The sequence below is a fragment of the Pseudopipra pipra genome, chromosome 6 (genome assembly GCF_036250125.1).
Source record: "Pseudopipra pipra isolate bDixPip1 chromosome 6, bDixPip1.hap1, whole genome shotgun sequence".
Lineage (NCBI taxonomy): Eukaryota > Metazoa > Chordata > Aves > Passeriformes > Pipridae > Pseudopipra > Pseudopipra pipra.
This window is the reverse complement of record NC_087554.1, coordinates 37,054,471-37,076,496: the sequence shown is the minus strand read 5'-3', so window position 1 is coordinate 37,076,496 and position 22,026 is coordinate 37,054,471. Positions and strand designations below refer to the sequence as shown.

Below are 22,026 nucleotides of genomic sequence, written 5' to 3'. Positions count from 1 at the left end.
TTCTTTCTTATTTTTGTGCCTTAAGATGAGGAACATCATAATTTCCTTTCTCTACACAATTATTTCCCATTCTTATTTGGAAACTTGGGACCCTTTGAGACTGTATAATGAAAAAAGCTGTCATGGTCAAAACTCAGAAATCTCACTTTTAGCTGCTGCAAACAGCCATCTTAGTCCCAAACACTACTGAAAATTTCAGCTACGGAGCGTGACTAGTCTATCATGTCTGACTTAGTGCACACAGAAGCATCGATTATGTACTTAAAGGTAAACAAGGGAGAACAGTAATTTTGTAGGAAAGCTGCACAAAGGCAGCTTCCTGTTTACCAGCAAAACCCCTAGATCTTCTCTGGGTTTGTTTTGTCAATTTTTCTTTTCTTGTCTTGTCTTTAAATTTATCTTCAGGAGTGTCATAAAATGGTCCATTAAGAAAGTGAATAAAAATATTCTGCCTTGAAAGACAACCTTTAAGAACTTTTCTCTGAGGAATTTATATGAACAGAGATTTTTCACAGATTTAACCACTGGCTGGATTATTAAAAGGAAAAAGGTTTTAAGTTGATGCTGATAAACTATTCATTGAATTACTGCTACTCAATATACGTACAGTAAATGAACCTTACATTTAGTTTACTCAGAGTCCCACCTAAATTATGTTGTATAAAATCATATTTAAGGATTATTTACTATATTTTACTAAGTTGATACAAACCTACATGAGTAGAATGACTTCAAAATAAAGTGTGATCCATAAAAATGAAGTGTTTTTCCTTGGAACTTCCAAATCTATAAACACAAAGATAAGCTTCCTTTTAATGCACTTCTCTCTGCTTTGCAGAGTTCTTTGATCCAGCTACACTGTCACAGACATCTCGACAAACTTTCTGTTATCAGCAAGTTCACACTTCCGTAAATGATAAACCACACCACAGTGACAAACTGTATAATGCTCAGAAAATTCCATAGGACAGCCTGGGACACTATAAGAAGAGAATTATGAGGATACATGCTTGTCCTTTTGTTTTCCGTGAACACTCCTTTAGCCAGTCGTCTTTTCTCCTTCAGATCAGTGAACCACTACTAGCACTCCACAGGTGACCATCAGTCTAAAGATTCCTACCCTGCTCCTGGAGGAGCAGCCCATCAGCTCAGACTTTCTTCTCACAGTTGGTATTGACTGCTCAGAGCTTTTGATAGGTGATTGAGAACTATCAGACTGGACTGGACTCAGCAGCACACAGGCTCTGCCTGAAATGCCAGTTGCTGTGCAGGTCCAGGCAGAAGCAGACAAAGAGGATCAGATGAAATTTTGGTCTGAAGCAGTATGACTGGTCTGTCAGCATTGTTTTGATCCATGTCAATTAGTTATGTGCATTTAAAAAAAAATCTACTTTTTGCTTCAAGAAGTATATGAGAGAAAAAAAATAAACACCTAATACATCTAGGTGTATATCTCAAATGACATTTCACATAGAGTTTTCATTCATATTAGGGTGTCATTTCTAGATTTAGAATACTAAAGAGTCTTTCAAATAATTGTAGGATTGTTTACCAATTCACCACTGAAATGTAAGTACATTGCCAAAAAGTTTAACTTACTGTCATGAATAATATAATTTTAATACTTATTCAAATTGTGAATTCTTTCTGAACATTTAAGTGTAAGATTGTCAAACCGTGATATATGATAAAATGTAAGGCTATTATGGAATGTAATTCTTCCCTGTTTAACTACATAGATGTAGATCACCATATGTCTGAGTTATCTGGATTATTTTAGAGTAAATTATATATGAAAAGATTTATGTAATACATAGTTTGAGTTGTACAATCAGAATTCAATTATAAACATTGAATACAAAATTTTAAAGAATTAAGCATTTAAAACTTTCATATGGTTGCTGAATATGAAATGTAAACCAAATGAACATAAGACTTTTGCATATTTGCAATACTACATCTTTTCTTTAAATTAACACTTCATTTTAAAGAAATTTCTGCAAGGAAATAACAGGACCTTAAAGTCAAGAAAATATTTTCTTCACACTTTGGGAGCTGAATACAATTGGAATATGATAGGACTCGTGTTTTTCAGATGTTCTTCAAGCAAGGGTTGTTAGTGCTGGGAAGGAACAATCAAAACAATTCTATATACAGAAGTATCACTACTAACTTTTAAAAATAAGACTTTCATTCATCTAATAAAAGTAGGCAAGAAGAGTCCTTGCTTTTTTAAAAAATGTACTTTTTGAGAGGGGGATGAGTCTCTCAGAGAGACTTTCTATCATAATCATTGAAAGCCTATCTTAGAGGTAGATATGTATACTTTCTCCTACAGGCTTAAACTAATTGATCCATTTTTTGGGAAGGAAAAAAAGTTGTAGGATTTAAAGTCAAGTAAAATTTTAAAGAAAATGACAGAAGCTAAGAGTTAGCATGATACATTGCTAGTGAAGGACTGTAGTTCTCTATCTACAAGATAGCAAAGCAGACAAGTCTGCTACCGGATCACTGTTACTGCTTTTCTACATATTTAGTATATACTGTAATGTTCATAATACATTATACTTTGAAAATTATTTTAAACTATTAGAAAAAAGTTAAATATATTATATAATTGCTAAATTTCATGTCTGCATACTATTCTTCTTGGTCATAATCAAGGAAGTTTCTATTATTGATTGTTATGTCCTTTTTTAATTTTCTTAGATCACTATTTTATTATTTGGGCAATATTACTGCTAATACATTGTAATTATGTCCTTTTCAGAGGGATGGATGAGTTAGGGCTTAAAAAGATAAATCTATTTTCTAAGTTGTGTCAAAAGATGCACTTGTTCAGATTGAGGTGTTTTCCTCCTGGAAATGTGCTTGCTCACACCTGGATTTCAAACCTAAATAGAGATGCCCAAACCCTAAAATTGGAAGCTTTGGTATTTCTTACTTGAGTTGGAAACAAAAGCTAATAAAGAAACTGGCAGAACTTTAACAAAAAGCTTTCATGCCTGGAGTTGTAGAATAATGTACGTAATGATTTCACCAGTGTTGCACAGTATGCATCTCAGAGAATACATGAGTCCACCCAACTTAAAGTCACATACGCACAGCAAAACAAGTAATGAATAATGAGATGGTGAAACTGAACTGTCACTGAGGCTGTAATTCTGTGCATCTCATTTTTGCTTCAGTGACTCTTTTCTTTCAGCCTGAGACACAAACAGAACAAACAATTAGTGCAATAATTGATGATCTGTGCCTTCAAAGCTTGGAATGGCCATGATCATGTTTTATAAGTCTACTAATGCAGACACCTTTTCCTTGTCATTAGCATTCTGCCTGTTGTTCACTGATAATGCTTGGGAGGTACACCTGTAAGAGACAAAAGATATTTATCTGCCTTTTTTGGTCAGTGAATCTCTAATAAACTATCTTTTGTTCCTTGCTGGTTTCAGATTCCTATTACACTTATTTCTGCAATTGGTGAAATGATTACATATGTAGTTCATTTTCTAGAACCTAACGTTGGCTTCTGATGGGGCTGAGTTGTAATTGATTGCAGTATGTAAAATAATGCTGCAAGTATTTTTAAAAAAATCTCTAATTTTATGTATCTGGTTTTGCTTTCCTTGAGTTATTCAAACATTGAAGTTTCTTGAGTCAAATTTTATCCACACTAGCGGGCTATTTGCAATAAAATAAAAGTCCTACCTTATTTAAAAGCCAATAAAAATCAAAGATCTGTAATCTTTGAATGAAGCTTTCATCATTAAGTTCTAGGGCAGGACAAAACAAAATTATATGAAAAAATAATTAAACTGATAAACAGCATGCTATCTTTGCAAGAGTGTATCTTTCATAGCATATTCAATTCCTTGATTTAGAAATTAGGATCAGGTAGGAATTAGTCTGGAAAATGTTTTATGATTGTCTGAAACCATTCTGCAATTAAATAGAAATGTAATGGATTGCATGCATAGGACCATTCACCAGTGATTTTAAGCCCTTCTAGCACATATGTTTTGCTCTAAGGCTGCTTGCCAATGCTAACTATACTTACTCACTTTCCTATTTCAGCTAATAGGTAAAGTAAATCTTAAATATAGTCTACATAGTCAAACAAGAAATGAGGTTGCCCTTATAGTCGTATTAAAAGCTTCTAGAATCTATAAAATCAAATAATAATGATATTCACATGAACCTGTTTCACATGGATCAGTTTTGACATTTTGTGTATGATTAATGGATAGACAACACTAAGTACAATTATTCACTGTAGGTACTGTGATTTCAGATCTGTGACTTCTGGATAGCAAGTGATCATTACTGGAGATTCATTTTCTTCCCTTTGTCATCTACTGTTCAGAACTTCGTCATCCTTTAGCTACTTGCACACCACAAATTCCAGTTCTTACCACATTTGGTGTCTTCATTCAGCACCACTTAAAAGATGTTCTAAAAGTATGCCCCTGTGTATTCAGAGAAGCTGAAAGCTCCTCCTAAAAATCATCAGATTACTGACTCATGAAATGACAGCTAATCTGAGATAAGATTTATGGCCACATTCAAGTCAACCTGAAATCCGTCCCCCACAAACATAGATATGTCAGGGTAAAAATATTACTTAAAACCTTTTGATGGTCTTTCTATTGATAGGTAAAATCTTATGTGACACCCTCTTAAAATAAAGGGAAAAGTTGAGGGGAAGTTTAGGAAACAGAAAATCAGATGTCTTAACTAAATCTGAACTTATCTTTGAAATGTTGTTTCTAGCAATTTCTTTTTATCATTTACACATGAAACAAGAACATTATACAAGAAAAGATTTTCACTGCAATGTCTCTTATGATACCTAAGATTTTGCTGAATGCTTACAGTTGCTTCAGAATTCAGTTAAGCACTTGAATTTTTATTGCTTTTATTCTTTTCAATGCTGTTTCTTTACAGTGAATTTATTTATTACCAACTTTGGAACATTTTGTGTCTTGTTTTTTTTTTTTTTTCACATAACTAAATATTTTTCCCTGTAAATCAATGTAGAAAAATTCCCATTGCTCAGTTTAAACAGAAAAGCAGATTATTTGTGCTCTGATTCATTTCCATTTCAACTCTGGTTGCTCTCATTTTTTATCTGATTTACATTCATATTAAGAATAAGTCATGGTGATTCAGAACTAAGTTTAAATAGATTGACTCTAGTAAAAAAAGCTCAAAAGATGTTAGCTATAGATGGCCAGTAAGATAAATAATTCTCATTCTCAGAAAGACAAACAATATTTAGTCTATTAAAGATTCAAAGAAGTCTGTGCAGGATGCAAATACAGCATATTACTGCATGCAAATACGCATGATCATGCTGAGTTCATATTGGCTGTGATATAGAGGACAGTTGGTAAAAAATAACCTAACAAATGTGTCAGCTTAATGCAGTAGTCAGAGGTCCTGTTGTTATCCATGACTCATAACAGCAAGCATGAAACAGTCTATACAGCTTCAGAGAATTCTCAGTGGTTATTCATAACAACATATTATCAAGCTTCAAATGCGTTTAGTTTGGTTTCGAAACTTTTGTTTTGATGGATTCATTTTGGTCTCATCATTTTGAAATCCTAGCTCAAATTTTCTCATGTTCCAACTATTGTTCCCATTGTGTATGCCTTGCAAAGGAGAAAAAGTATGTAATAAAAAAAGGAAAATTGAACAGATCTCAAGATGTGACATTTTGAGTGCTAAGAATTTTTTAAGCATGAAGGTTTGAACAAAAACTTACTAATGCTATTTCAAGGCCAAAGTGAGATTCATACCTTTCCACTGAAAAGTTGAAAGTATCCTTGAAACCCATCAAAGCTAAAGCCTCTTACACTGATTGAATTTGAACCTTTCTATTAACCTTTGACAAAAGTGAATATTCAATAGAATAAAGGTAATTTTATTGTGCTTGGTGGTTACAGAAGAGCACTCAAAAAAACCAAAATTCCCGTCAGCACAGTCTAACTGCCACATCATAACTTCCTGCTATAAAAATTAAATGCCCAAAGATTATCTTATTTTTCTTAAATTTAAGAATGCAATGTATCCAAATTACATTTTTTACTTCTTTATGGAGAATTTTACTTAAAAAGTCTTTCAGATATAGCAAGCACAAGACAAAAACCTGTAGAGATTAGCTGCGGAGTGGACATGATTTTCTAGACCTTTAGTCTTCTTATTCACAGACACATATTTAACATAAATCAGAACATTCAAATTGTGTAGCAAGACTTCATACTGCTCTGTACCCTTTTCTGAAAATCTACTGTAATTTCTGTTCTGTAATGCATATGAAACAAAGACAACATAAGAGGCAGGTGGTGAGTTGTCATGTTTTGCCTAATATCCAAAAGTTACAAAGGCCTATTTATTATTCTACTTGTTTGCACATCCTTAAATGACTTCCTGAGCCAGCACACAGTGTTTCCATCCAGTGTCAAGCTGAGCAAGTTGGGAGCTAAAGAGATCCAGAGCAGCCCTGTCAAGAAAGACTTGGAGGTGCTGGTGGACAAGAGGCTGGACATGACCCAGCAATGTGCACTTGCAGCCCAGAAAGCCAATTGTGTCCTGGTCTGCATCAAAAGAAGTGAAGCCAGCAGGTCAAGGGAGGTGATTTTGCCCCTCTACTCTGCTCTGAGGCCCCCAAAATAAGAAAGTTGTGGATATGCTGCAGTGGTGGTCCATAGGAGGGCCACAAAAATGATCTAATGGTTGGAGCACCTTTCCTGTGGGCAAAGGCTGAGAAAGCTGGGGTTGTTCAGCCCAGGGAAGAGAAGGGTCTGGGGACACCTTATTGCAGCCTTTCAATATATAAAGAGGGCTTCTAAGAAAGATGGAGACAGTCTTTTTAGTGGGGCCTGTTGTGATAGGACAAGGGGTAATGGTTTTAAACTAAAAGATTATAGATTTAGATTGCACATAAGGAAGACATTTTTTTATGATGAGGGTGGTGAAACACTGGCACAAGTTGCCCAGAGAGGTAGTAGATGGTTGTACAAGGCTGTGAGCAACCTGATCTTGTTTAAGATGTCCCTGTTCACTGCCAGGGAGTTGGACTATGTGATCTTTAAAGGCCCCTTCCAACCTAAACTATTCTATGATTCTACAAAGAGGGGCTGTTTCAATGGAGCTGGCTTAAGGGAGTGTCATGGTTTGCCTGAAAAGAAATACCTCAGAAAACCTCAAAAGTTTCTAGTTCCTGGCTTACCTGGCAGATTAAAATTTTGTAGAATAACTGTAAATAAAGTAAAAGGACAGCAAGGGGAAAATATAAGAAAGAAAGAAGTCAAACAGGACAAGAAAAATAAAGAAACTTTATTAACTTACATTCTGCAGGGGAAAAAAAATATTAGTGATAACATTATTTGCAATTCTTATCCTGAAAAATAGCAGGTCTCTCTACAAATGCCAGACTGAGAAGGGATTTATTATTTACTGTCTTCCTACTTTTCTGTGACAGTTAAGTCTTGTCTTTATGAGTTATTTACTACACTTGCAATTGCTCTGCTCTCCAGGACAGCCTCCTTCCTGAAGACAAGAATCAATGAACCACAAAGACCTAGTCTTCTTTGGGTAGAAAAAACTTGTGCTCCTATCTGATAAACTGTGGGATTCTGTTGCTACACATATGCAAGAATGAGCAGGGCTGTTACATAAAAATATGTAAAAGAATTACTATAAAATATACTGGAGTTATTAATTAGAACAATTCTGAGAAAAAAGGCAGTCATGTTCACAGGGGAAAAAATTCTTTTTCATCTAATACTATTCAAGGAAAACTGAAAAAAGGTCTAAATTATTTACAGTTAAAAAATCCTCTTGTGATAAAACCCAGTTACTGAGCTGGGTAATCCAAAATTTGCCAAGACCAAGGAAATTCCTGATTTTAACATGTTCTGAATTAGTAAATATATGATAATGTGAGGGATCCTGGGTGCTGAAAATTAACATTGTGACTTCCTCCTCACTTTTTTATGACTGACAACCCCATATCTTCCAGCAAACACATTGTGGTGGTTAGCAATTTTTAATAATGTAGTACCTTTCATTTTTATATTTCAGATTGATTTAGCAGCAACAGATAATCTGGCTTATTTGATACCAGTCTCCTGACAACAAACCAAGAAATTTAAACTTAAACTGCAAAGAGAACCACATTATGAATCATGACAAGGAAAGGAAGGACAGTGTATGTGCTGAAGGTCTAATCCTACCAGTGAACATCTCTTTAAACCTTGCAGAACAGGAAGTCCCAGCTTCTACTTGTCAGCCCCGCCCTTGTGCTGCAACAGCAAGTGATCGTCCACCCATCTGGGGCAGCATGGACACGAGGAAGGTAAGCCAGCTGCACAGGGGAGGATTTGTGTCACGTTTTGGTTTCAAGTTTCTCACAGGTTCCACCTAGCAAATTTTTACAAAAATGAGCATCCTCAGTGGGCTGAAGGGTTTTATGTAAATATGTGACAGAATATCAAGAACAGAGTCTGTTTAGGGTCCTTTCACAAGTGGCATAGTTGAAATTGTAAAGGTAAACAATGAGCAGATAAGCTGTCTCTTTTGTCCCAAGTAACAATTGCTTAAACAAATGCTAAGTAACTGTTCACAGACTGTTTAGCATATATTTGCAGTTTCATTATTTGAATGTCTTTTTCAAGCTGCGAATGTAGAAAGAGATATAGGTATTTATCTAATTATATTTGTTTAACTGGTTCCAGGGCATGTTAATTGGCTGAAGGGGAAGGACGAAGAAGGGTGGGCAAGTGAGGAAAGGTTTCATGACGTTGTCCAATCCAATTTTTTCCTTTCTCCCAATAATTGTTTGTGTGACAGTGTCGCATTAGAAACCTAGCTGCTGAAATGCACAGGCACTAGAACCAACACATAAAGTACATCTCAAGTTATTAAAAAAGAAGCTTTAAATTATAGCAAACTAAATCAGTTTAGTGAAAAGGTATGTAATTTTATATTGTAATTTTTTATATATGTAATTTTTCTGATTGTGTTCTCTTGTTGCTGCAGTGCTTTGGAATCTGTCATCTTTGAGATGGCAAATTATCCATTAGAATTTGGAAACAAAAAGTGTTCAAATTGATATTTGAAGTAAGGCCTCAGATTTCTTGGTCACACCTTTATTACTATTCCCCTTCTCCAATTTTGTGGTTTTGCATGACATGTATTGCAAAGAGAAGCTGTAATGCTGCTCAGTAAAATTAAAAACCTTCTCCACCTTTTGTAAAAATTTGTCCAATAAAAAAAGGGCAATGAAAATTGATCACTTAATCACTGTGTTGTCAAACCACTGTGTATTCATGGTCATACTTGAAGCTAATACACTTGAAAATGGATGAATATCCATATTTATGATCTTATCTGAGTAAATTGTTATAGTTCTATTCATTTCAGTGCTGTGCCCAAATTTGGATTTAGGAATTCTAACAGTCATTTACAGAGAAAATAGACAATGTCTCAAAAAAAAGGAAAATCACAGAAAGCCCAACAATAGAATAGAATAGACCATTTCAGCTGGAAGTGACCTACAACATCATCTAGCCCAAATGCCTGACCAAATCAGGACTCACCAAAAGTTAAGGCATGCCATTAAGGGCATTGTCCAAATGTCTCTTAAACACTGACAGGCTTGGGGCATCAACCACCTCTCTAGGAAGCCCGTTCTAGTGTTTGATCAGCCCCTTGGTAAAGTAATGGTTTCTGATATCCAGTCTGAACTTCCGTTCGCTCAGCTTTGAACCATTCCCACATGCCGGTCACTAGTGGTGTCCCCCAGTGATCAGTGTTGGGCCCAGTCCTGTTTAATATCTTTAGCAATGATTTAGATGAGAGGATTGAGTCCACTATCAGCAAATTTTCAGATGACACTGAGTTGAGGGGGAATGTCGATCAGCTGGAAGGCAGGAGGGCTCCGCAGAGGGACCTGGACAAGCTGGAGAGTTGGGCTGATTCCAACGGCCTGAGGTTCAACAAGGCCAAGTGCCAGGTCCTGCACTTTGACCACAACAACCCCCTGCAGTGCTACAGGCTGGGGACAGAGTGGCTGGAGAGCAGCCAGGCAGAAAGGGACCTGGGAGTTTGGATTCATAGGAAGCTGAACATGAGCCAGCAGTGTGCCCAGGTGGCCAAGAAGGCCAATGGCATCCTGGCCTGTATCAGGAACAGCGTGGCCAGCAGAACCAGGGAAGTGATTCTTCCCCTGGACTCAGGGCTGGTGAGGCCACACCTGGAGTACTGTGTCCAGTTCTCGTCCCCTCAGTTCAGGAAGGATATTGAGGTGCTGGAGCAGGTCCAGAGAAAAGCAACAAGGCTGGTGAAGGGACTTGAGCACAAGTCCAATGAGGAGAGGCTGAGGGAGCTGGGGTTGCTTAGCCTGGAGAAGAGGAGGCTCAGGGGAGACCTCATCACTCTCTAGAACTACTTGAAAGGAGGTTGTAGCCAGGTGGGGGTTGGTCTCTTCTCCCAGGCAGCTATCAGTAAGACAAGAGGGCATGGTCTTAAGCTCTGCCAGGGGAGGTTTAGGTTGGATATTAGGAAGAAATTCTTTACAGAAAGAGTAATCAGGCATTGGAATGGGCTGCCCAGGAAAGTGGTGGATTCTCTGTCCCCGGAGGTTTTTAAGATGAGACTGGATGTGGCACTTAGTGCCATGGTCTAGTAACCACAGTGGTAGTGGATCAAGGGCTGGACTTGATGATCTTAGAGGTCCCTTCCAACCCAGCTGATTCTATGATTCTATGATTCTATGCCTAGTCTCTGGATCCCAGGCAGAAGAGATCAGTGTCTCCCTCTCCAGTTCTCCTCCTCAGGAAGCTGTAGAGAGCTAAAGTGAGGCACTTTCCCCTTACTTTTAAGCTTTTTTTCAGTGCTGTTTCTCTAATACTTTTGCTCAGGTGAGTGCAATTCCAAGGTGTGTCAGGTTTGTCTGGATAAAAACATTTGATAAATACACCTACTGTCTCTTTCAGTACAGGAGCAATTAGTAGTGTTAGCATCTAATTCATCAAAATCAGAGTTCACAGACCACCACATTATTTTGTACAGAGGAAATGTAAGGCATTGTTATTGTTATTGCAGTGTTATTGTTTCAGATAGGCTAGGACAAAAATGTCAAATATTTTCTAAGGGGATAGTTGAGTTTCCTGTCAACTTTGGATGAATTCAGGTTTGCTCTCAATTCCTAGTGAAACACTTTATGATATCAGTGACATGCCTAGTGATTAAGGAATATATCAGACTGAGTTTTTGTTGTTTAGCTTTGTTCAGTGTTTTTACGTGACATGCAGGATCCCTGTAAGAAAAGAGCTCATTTTAAGAGTTACAATTTTACCTTTTTTTTCCCTGCTATTATATTTTCTCAATTCTTTCATGTTTGCTTCTGTCCTAATTCATTCTTTCCTTCTATATTTTATTCAATGAAAAAGTCTTAATATCTCCCAACAGTTTTGCCTCCTTTCCTTCTGTGATATGTACACTAAAATAATCACTCCTAAGACAGTGAATATGGTTGCTAACAGAACATCATCAGGCTTTAGAGCTAAATATCACAATGAGGTTAATGACAGATGGGAAATGCTCATACATTGCAGTCATGGTTTCAGTCTGTCTGCAAACACAGTTTGCATTACTTTATGTTTTGCTTTGAAAGAACCTCAACAGCTTGGGTTTCTTTTTAAGGTTAAGGTTAAAACCTATGAAATCTGAATATACCATTGCATCAATATTGAAGCAAAGCAAATAAGCACGTATGTCCTGTTTTATGGGTGTCTGATTTTTCTCAGCTGAAAGCTCAAGCCAGGGATGTAGATTGTTTTTTGGGTTTGTTATTGTTTTGTTTTGGGGTTTTTTGTTTTGTTTTGATTTATTTTGTTTTGTTTTTTCCTCAGTCAGTAATAGTCCAAAATCCTTGGTATACCACATTTCTATCAGATATATAACACTCTTATTTTTCTGAAACACTGTCATTTTCCATTACAGGAAGACCTTCACTCCATTATAATACTTAATCTAAAACTTCTAGGGAGGGAGGTCAGGTATGAGTCTAGCTACCTGACAGAAGGAAGGCAGGTCCTCAAGGATGGCTTTGGCAGTGTTGCACTCAAAGCCATCCATATGACTTGGCCCAGCTTGCCTCAAGAAAGCTTTCATGCCACGTGTAGAAGTGTAATCACACTGCCTTCCAGGCCACCTCCACATAGGTAACTTCTTTTTTCTGTGCTCTCTGCAGGTATCTCTCCACATCTGTCTCTATCACCCCCGATCTTCCTAGCCTGCGTGAGAAAGATTTCTCTTGCACTTCCCTTGTTCTGTCATCAGGTCTTACAGTAGGCAGCTTACTAATTCCAAAGCCTGCATTTTACTATAATAGTTATTCTTAAAAAAATAAGAGCTCAAGTTTCTCCACTATCAGTAAGTGGAGCTAAAAAAACCAAGTACAACAATTCTTGGAAGTGTTTGATGACACATGATATGCCTGTTAACACACGATGCACTGCACTGCTGTTCAGAAAGCAATGTGTGTGACACGCAACAGATGCCCCATACTCAACCCTGAGTAAACTTCGCAAATGTCTAAGTGGCTGCCTGAGCCCAGATATATCTATTGCTTTGTAGCCCTTGAGAAGAATTATCAAAAAAGGTCCAAGATGACATAGCAGCTACGGGCAAGTGTGCATGGATTGCACGGACTTAAGTCAGAAGGCAGAACCTTAAGATCAGTGCACCTATTTCTGTAGAACTCTAATGGACAGGAAAAGAGAGTTCAAGTGAGTACTGATGAGATATAGAGGGAAAGAAGAAGCCGACCTGCCTTTTCCACTGAGGTGTTAAAAGGTCTTCCTTGTTGGGGCTGATGGAATCTTATTCTTATAATATTACACAGGGAATTGGCATATGGGTTTGATGCTCCTAGAAAGATAATAAGATCTCTCCAAACCGATACAAAGAGGTTCTTAAAGTGTAGCTAGCATGTCTTACATTCTTAGTGCACATCGTGGGGTTAAGAAGTCAGCATAGTCAATGAACACAGAGATCACATGGGTAGGACTTCACATCAAGAGAAATATTTAGTTCATCCCAGAATGGAGTTTGCACGCATGTTAACATCTACACAGCATAAGGAGTAATAGATTAGGATGTTGGCAATAAACAGAGAGTGGACCAATGCAACAGTGTAAACATATATTTTGCATCTGCAACATTAAGTAACATTCCACAATTCTTCTCTTCCATCTTATCCAAATGAGTTCTCTTGGCTTGAAGCCATTTCTCCATGATAAGGTCAATGGCTTTAGCAATGCTAGACAGGCTGTGCCTGTTATCTTCACTTTTTTTTTTTTTTTTTTTGCATTTTTGCATTGTTACAGCTGCTCAGCCAAAGCATCAACAATTTATTTCCATAAACTTAATTGAGCCAATAACATTGTAATCCAGTATAAACAGAGAAGCAATTCATTGCAATTAGGCGAAAGTTTCAATGTTTCCAGGCTTGCAGCCAGTTTGTGGTTTATGAAATTTAACTAAGTTACAGCCTAGTCAGTTTGCTATTAAAAAAACTAAACGTTCTAGCCAATAACACCCTGATGATAAAGGAGGAGCATGAGGAATGGATAAAAAGATCTTAGTGATGGTTTTTTACAACAGCCATACCCTGCCACTGACAGTGGGAATCACAAAAATAAGAACTTTGCCATTCTCAAAGTGAACCAAGTTGTGTAACCAGCAGCACAAAGTCACAAAGAGGTCTGTCTTGCTGTTGCTTCACAGTTAGTTCAATGTGGAAAAGAAAGCAGTAAGGCAGACAATGCTCACACAAATATGCTCTAAGGTTTGTGCTATAGTTAAGGGAATTAATACATTTAGAAAACTATGGCAAATCATTCAAATCCTGAAAGATAAGAAGATACTACATTAGTGCTGGAAACCTGAGAAAAAGTGTAATAGTCTGTTTTAGAATCAAGATATAAATATGTAAATGAAGGTTTAATGTTAATGAAGTTAGGAAAGACTGAATGACTCCCAATGATACTCTTGAAGAACCACAGTGTATACTCTAATGTTTACACTATTATAGAATATCAACAATGCTTTTCATATTGTAATATGGGGAACAATTTGACATAACAGCTGGATAACAATTAAAAAATGTGGGGTTTATACTCACATAATCATTATAATGTTGCTAATATAGTAAAATCCAAATGAAAGCACTCTTCCTTCATAGCTATTTTTTTAGCAACAATTATAAAAAAGATGTACAGCATTGGCTGTGTAAAGTTTAAAGGGATTATTCCAATAACCAATACAATATGAAGAATTTGAGAGCAGTTTAGTCCAGCCAATCTATCTCTTTTTTTTTTTATTTATTTAATTTTTTCCCTAGTTGTACATTTGGAACAGGTGCCCAGAAAGGTTGTGGAATCTCCCCCACTGGAGATATTCGACAATCATCTGGATGCAATTCTGTGCAATGTGCTCTAGGATAACCCTGCTTGAGCAGGGAGAATGGACGAGAATTGAACCAATTCTGTGATTCTGTGGTTTGCTTAGTCTTATTTCTGTCTTTCTGTTCCTGGATATAACACACAAATGTTGTACCCAAAGTGGAACTTTAGCCTCAAAGTGACATTTAAGGACATTTTTAAAATGCAGACAGAAAATGGGACCTTAAAGGCCAAAGACAAGATTTGTGAAGGTAATAAGGTTGTCCTGCTTTGTCCTCAGTGGCCAGGGCTTTCATTTAGCAGAATGAAGACCTGAGAGGTCAGTTTTGCATCTAAGCAGCTCTCTCTCATTTCTGTTATTCTGTGTGCATAGAGAACATGCACAGAGATTATAAGAGATTCTGGGTCAAACTCATTGTGGGTAAATAATTTTGAGACTGTTGGACCAAGAAGAGAAAATCAAAAGGGCTTCCTGATTCTTCTATAAGAGATGTTGCGAAAGTAAAATGATACCAAAAGAAAGCCTGTATCCATACTTTAAAGTTTTGTCTGTGTATGTAATGGCTTCAACAGTGAATCAGCAAATCTGTAAATGCAGTTTGAGTAAATGTTATAAACCTAAAAAAGAGCAGCTGTTAAATCTTTTAACATCTGTAAAGCTTCTTTTAAACATTTGGAAACCTGCTCTCCCTCTCATGATTAACTCCTTGTTGGTAATATTATACAGGATGGGTGCACCAACTGTCAGGACTTTTTTGTTGTCAGGAGCTATTTCCATTCCACTTTAGTTGAAAGGTTGCTTTTTCCTTTTGTGAGGCCATAATCTAGCAGGGGTAGAAATTGTATACACATTATGCTTTCCCAGAGAAGTTAAAACCATGCTTTAAATATATATGGTTGGCCTCATTTAACATTATATATAATCACAATTATTCTAAATATTGAAAAATATCTGGGAAACCAGTGAATATACAGAAATAATAAATAGGATGATACCAGTGTATTAATATTATTTTTACTAAGGCTTTAGATACAATTACTGTTTATTTCCAAACAAAAATCTGCGTATCTTGAGAAACAGAAAATCAGAATCCTTTTTGGCACAGTAAGTCAACACCAGAGTCAATAGCTTTGTTCTTCATTTATCAAGATCTACCTCTCAACAGTGAATTATGAGACAATATAATAACTCTACATCAAACTGTCTCTACTTTTATACAAACTGAGTTTTACTGTGTCAGTCTTGTCAACACTGCTGAATATTAATGTGAATAAAGTTAATTGCTGGGTGTATAAAGGTCTGATGCAGTCAAAGTGAAAGAAAGCACCTAACAGAAATCTGTCATTTTTGAAAAGCTGTAATTTATTTCTACTTCATGATATGTGCTGACAAGTTTCAAACCTTACTCTAGTCTTTACCATAAATTGCAATTATCATAATTCACAGCAACATTTGACCCAGAGGTTGGGACCTAGTTTACCATATATAAAAGTCTTTACATCTCAGGGAATTCACTTGCAAACTCCAGCATGTATTTGTCATTGCAAATCCAATTATTTTCACTCTACACTGAACATGCACAGTAAATTTTGTGACTTGCACTGCTTAAGAAAAGAAATAGCACATTGCTTCAGCTGAAACATAAAGTGTTTATGACAAAATATTTACAGATATTTAAAGACTAAGATTGAATTTCAGTATGCCTGCACAATTATTACTAAGTTTTATAATATTAGGCACTGGTGACATACAAATCCTGATGAATTTTGTTGAGTATTTTTATAACCAATCAACATTGGTTATAATAAATGTTACTGGTACTATCAAAAACATAGCTGAAGTTAACTCAGTTTAATCCCTGAACTTTTGCTCATCTGTATAGTTTATAAGATAAGTGTCGATGAGTATTCAGTTCCTGGACCAAAGCAAAATTCGCAGTATAACTGAGTTCATGGTGAATGTCTCTGGATTTATAAACCTAGTTTTGAAGGCTGGGTTTATTATAAGCCTTGTCATTTCTTAAGCTTAATAAATGTAACCTGCAGATACAAAAATCTCTATTTAAAATTGTATCAATTTAGAAAAGATCACAGAGATTCTGAAGTTCATCAGATGATGCAGAAAATAAAAAGAAATGTGATACCTCTAGAACATCAGACTTTTCAGAAGATTTAAGATTCTTCAGAAGATGCTGTAATTTTAGTAGTAGCACCTGTAATTTATGATTGCTGAGTACACTTTCAATTAACTACACAGCTTTATTTATATTGACTGTACCTTTGCTTTCTTAGGCCCGTAGCTCGTCAACTAAGCAACTAACAATGGTCTTTCCTCCATAAAAGTACCTTTTTAGCTAAACATGATAATCTGCACTTTTGTAAAACCTCCAAATTCCCATTTACTTCTCTGAGATCAGAGTTGGTATTTTATTCCTACTTCTCTACACAATTTCATTAACAGTCTAGAGACAATATTTAGAGAACCATAAACAGGTAAAACAACAACAGCAATAATAGTAATGCCCTGAGACCATCACTTGGAATAGCAGAAAGCTATCTGCACAGGATATCTACATATCTACTCCTCTTAACAGAGCACATTTTCAATTGCTTCTAAACTAACTTCTCAGTTTTGTAAAAAAATGGTAGAAGATATCCGAAGCATCACACCAGGGAAATAATACATAGAGTACTACATGAAGCTGAGATACAGTACATGGGTTTTGATAGCAAGATTTTAGGCTTTCTGTGAATTCCTTTCATGGTGGCACACGGAATAGTAATCTGAAAACATTACTTACTTGAGTGCATAGATAAATGATAAATGTCAAGGAATGGTGTCAGAGGAGAGAGGAGTGCTGTTCTACCAACCACAGGGACTAAATCTTAGAGAAGAAGCTTAGGGTTAGCAGACAGAGGCAGAAATGCAGAATAGTTTATAGTATTTTAGATATAATTACTGATTTGATTTCTTCAGTAAAAACTGTAATGGAAAGGCTTATGAAGCTAGTGTTGTCCCAGTCTTAAAAATGATTGCTATCCAAAAGCCTTTCTGTCTTCCATTCCTTATACAACCATTTGTTCTTCACTGATAAAAGAAAACTGAAAAAAAAAATGTTTTAAATGTTGCAATTCTCTACAAACATTTGATTATATACAGGAAGAGGGTCTTGATTTGTTTTCTCCAGTTGCATGATAAAGAATAGCTCGCTTTTGACAGAAATATAGTGGAATAACATTGTGGTGAAATTATGTTGCCTTAGCGGCCATCTCTATTGTGCATTTCTCTGTGGATTTTATTTGAAATACTGAAACTACCTTACAATGAACATATCTGAGTGCTTTTATCCCACATCATTTTTTCTAAGTGGCGCTAGAACTGTTAAGATTGAAAAATTGCATATTGAAGATGCTTAAGGTTTACACCATTATTTGTAGACATATATAGAGAACAATAAGAGAAAAGAAATACTGTAACAAAGACAGCAGGAGAAAATCCATATCTGAACCTCAGATTCATATGTGAGCTTCTAAAAATAATTAGGTATTCCGGGGAGGATTCTATATTTCATTATTGGCAGTACTACATTACATCTTCAATTTTACCAAATGAACAAAAAGCAGTGACTTGGGTCACTGTGTGAGAACAGTAATATCTAAAAGCTTTTTTTTTTTTTTTTGTCTTTACAGAAAAATAAGTATTAAGATATGCAACCTGCAATTTAGAGGTGCACCAAATCTTCTGTGCAAATTATGTATGCTTTTTTTATTATATCATTCTGAGTATCCTTTGCCACAAGCAAATATTTAACCATGTGATTAGACCAATGTTTCTGCAACCTTTACCAAAGATACTTAGGAAACAGTTCCCCTATAGCAAACAAGTAAAAGCAGTAGATTGCAGGATTAATTCATTTCACATGTCCTCCCTTTCTGAATTATTTCACTTCCACATGCATATACTTTTTGAAATCCAGATTATGTATACTTAGAATAGAAGTCCCTGAAGTATTGTTCTTCTTAGCAAAAAGTATCTGGGAGAAACACTTAGAGTTGATTCTGGGTTAATTACTATGGTCTAAAAACATTTCAGCAGACACCTGCAACAAATCCTCATCTATAACAAAGCTAGTTGTAACAGCTACTTGTCTGGAATTCATGGTCTTGTCCCACTGCCTACTGAGTATATGCCTGAATAAAAAATAATGATAAATTATATGTTCGCTAGAGCAATAGCATGTCCAAGTTTGGACAGATGTAGCATGTAACCCATCCTTTCCTCACTGGTTGACCCTTTCAGCTGTGGTCGTGAAACATGCTTATTGTAATAAGGTAAAAGCACCACCTTTTTAGATCTTGAAAAGTGTTATTACGGAGAATTCAGTCTTATTATTACCAAGAACTTATTTTAATCAGAATTTCTAAACACTTAGGGAATTAAGCAAAACCTTCAGCACTCTTCCATGGGATTAAATCTACTACACATAAACACCTTATAAATCTGCCAAAAGACATAAATCTGAACAGCAAGACCCTTTTTCCCTAGACATATGCTATGCTTTTAATAAGGACCTGGCTCATTTTCAGACTTATCTTTTGTTAAGGCAGAAGTGAAAGGAAAAGCCTTGGAAGTAGTTAGAAAAACAGTGTAATCACTAAGATACCATTATCCTGTCTCTTGTAGATTTTATATTTGAGCTTCTCAAAGCTATGGACAGCAAATTACTCATTTGATACCTGAGCTGCATAAAGAAGATTGAAATTTGGGCTGTTAATGATCTCTTCACTCTGTTTGGGAGCTTCTCTGTAAAAGCTCATGCATAGCACAGATGCTCGTTGTCTACATTACTCCTAGGCACCCAACAAAATACAGAGGTGGAAAGTGTCATTTATCGTAGATACACTACTGCTGAAAGAAATCTTATTTCTATATGAAATGTGTTCTGAAAAGGGAAATGGTTTTCTAGGAGATTAGATATAACTTGCAGAAAAACGTTAGGTTCTTTTTTATTTTTTTTTTTGGTAGGTAGTGACCCACATTACTAGATACATTACATAAATAATCAACTTAAATGAAACAAATTTTGACTATCAATTAACATGCTGATTAATAGGAGTATAGACAAATAAATATAACAATAAATTATTTACGCAAAACATTATTATCCAGGTAGTATTTTTATGCCTAATTATTTAAAAGTACTGAAATGATAAAAGAGCACTACTTATTTGTTTAAAAATAAAAAGCAATTTTTAATTTTGGTTTGTTGCTTCTAGATAGAACTTTTTACTGCAAAGTTCCCCAGAAACTCCAGGGAGATAGGAGAAATACCATTATCACTGATGGCACAAAGCTGGAGTATACAAAAGATTAACTGGCATGCTCCAAGTCACACATATATGTGAGACCTGGAAATTCAGTTTGAGCATATAGGCTTCATGTTGTGATCAAGCCACAGACATCTGACTTCTTCCCAGTTCTCTTCTTTACCCTTTTATTACCCAGATAAATGCAGCTGTTCCGGGATGCCATTGCTAGTTCCAAAAATCATTTCGCGGTCATTAATTTTCTTCAATCCTTTATCACCCACTCAGGTTGGTAAAATGTGTTCATGGAATTAGTATGATTTTCACCCTTTTATCATCTTACAGATGGCATATATCAGACAGAAGTGCATCTGGTTCTGAATGGCCTCAACAGGGGAAATAATACTATCTTTATCAAAGAAAAGGTTGATCATGTTCTACTTGGTACCTCAGGAAAAAATCTTTTCTGTAGAGCCAGTCTATAATGCTTATTCTACAGGCATAACTATGAGGCCAAAATCTGATTTAATGTATTATAGTTTCCTTTATCCTGTTTCTCACTTCTGTTACATAGAAGTTTGTCACCAATTTATGACTTTTGAATACTTGACAAACTCTTTAGAGAATGCTTAAAAAATAGCATTTCCATTTTGTTGCATTTTTTTCTTCTTTTTCTTTTTTATTGATTTTCATTTTAATTTGATTAATCTTATTTAAGTATCTTTTTGTATTTTCTTAATTTTTAGAGAAGTTTTCAGACCTTCAGTCAAGGATGAGAAAAGGTGCCCTGGAGCGCAGGTAGCAGAGTTCTCAGCAGTATGCTCTTAAGGGTCCTTCAGGTATTTAAGTTTATTAAATAATGTGATCATACATTCCAGCAGATACACAGTCCATTATAGGGGAAAGCCTTGATGAATAAATCAATTTCCAATTTTTAATTTGCTCTATTAAAAAAGGTACTTATAGTCTCTTCTTTCTATCCTGCAAAGATTTAATGCAGAAAATGGAAAAAAAAAAGAAAAAAAGGGTGGATTATCACTAACTAAATGGTTGAGAAAGTCCTGTTACACCACCCCAAAATTCTTTCTCCAAGAAAACAAGATTAGCATTGAAATCCTCTGTGCTATGTTGTTAATTACATTAAGTAATAACAACATTAATGTAGGAAATGCTGTTAGACAAAGACCCAAAATAAAAAGAAATTTAAAAAAATGTGCATCCATGACAAAAGCAACCTCAAAAAATTGCTTTTTTTTTAAAGACAAAGGTGAAGTAACTTAGCAAACCCCATTGACAGAATTACAGTGTTTAAGATAGGCAGCATAAAACCATAACTGTGCATTTTTTTACTGATTTTTTCCTAGAGTCCAACCCCAAAGTTACTGAAGAGGAGAACCTAGACTACTGAAAGGAAAAGAAAGAAACTATTCACTCCACGAAAAGACATTTATACAGTTTAACTTTAGTTTAGTTTAGTTCAGAAGAAATAAAAATTTGCATGAATGAAGTTAATGGAAACATTTTATTTTGCTTCTCTTCTGATTTTAATAAATCTAACTGGTAAGACTCTTGCATGCTTGGAGACATCTCACACAGTAGGTTGCTGTGATGAAAAAGTAACTTCAGAGATTTATAGAACAAAAAGTAACATTTGTGGGGAATCAATTGAGTAGATAGTGGTGAGACTTTTTTCTAGGAGGTGACAGTAGATGAACATCTGCGGGGAAGCCAATAGCAACAAATCTGCCTGACATAAAGTAAAAGAGCAGTTCTGATGGGGAAATGTAGAATGAGCATATGTCGGCTTCACATGGATATTAAACTTGGGATGACATTTTCCTTAAAAAAGAAAACCAGATTTTAATATTTCCTCTTTTGCTGTGGACTGTTTGGAATAATGTGCAAATCATCTGTCAGGCACCATTTAACCTATCTAAATGCAAAAAGATGAATTTGGAATACTATCAAAGCCCATATTGAATAAAGAGAACCATTCTGTTTCAGCAGCAACACAAGAGACCTGTTTTTCATTATGCATGTGAAGTGTTTAATTTAAACTGGTAATGGTTAACTACATCTGGCCTAGAGCTGTGCAGATCTAGGGAAAACACCCATAAACAGAAACCCCTCTATTGCCCTTCAATTTCTTCTTTTCTAAGCCAAAGAGGGAGAGACAAAATATTTCTGGAATATATGAAAATTGCTTGTGTGAAATATCTTTTTCCCAGAATGTGCAGAGAAA

General features: G+C 35.8%; 1 long non-coding RNA gene across 4 annotated transcripts; it reads left to right on the top strand.

Annotated features, from left to right (window-relative positions):
- The first annotated feature begins 10,808 nt into the window (after positions 1-10,808).
- Positions 10,809-21,296, top strand: LOC135416795 (uncharacterized). 4 transcript variants are annotated; one of them, XR_010431733.1, is made up of 5 exons: positions 10,809-10,928; positions 18,168-18,260; positions 19,984-20,035; positions 20,531-20,623; positions 21,149-21,296. It is a non-coding gene; the product is annotated as an uncharacterized LOC135416795 (long non-coding RNA). The 4 variants fall into 4 exon arrangements; XR_010431730.1 differs by having other exon boundaries at positions 19,984-20,072; XR_010431731.1 differs by lacking the exons at positions 18,168-18,260; positions 19,984-20,035 and adding an exon at positions 12,649-12,800.
- Positions 21,297-22,026: the final 730 nt, after the last annotated feature.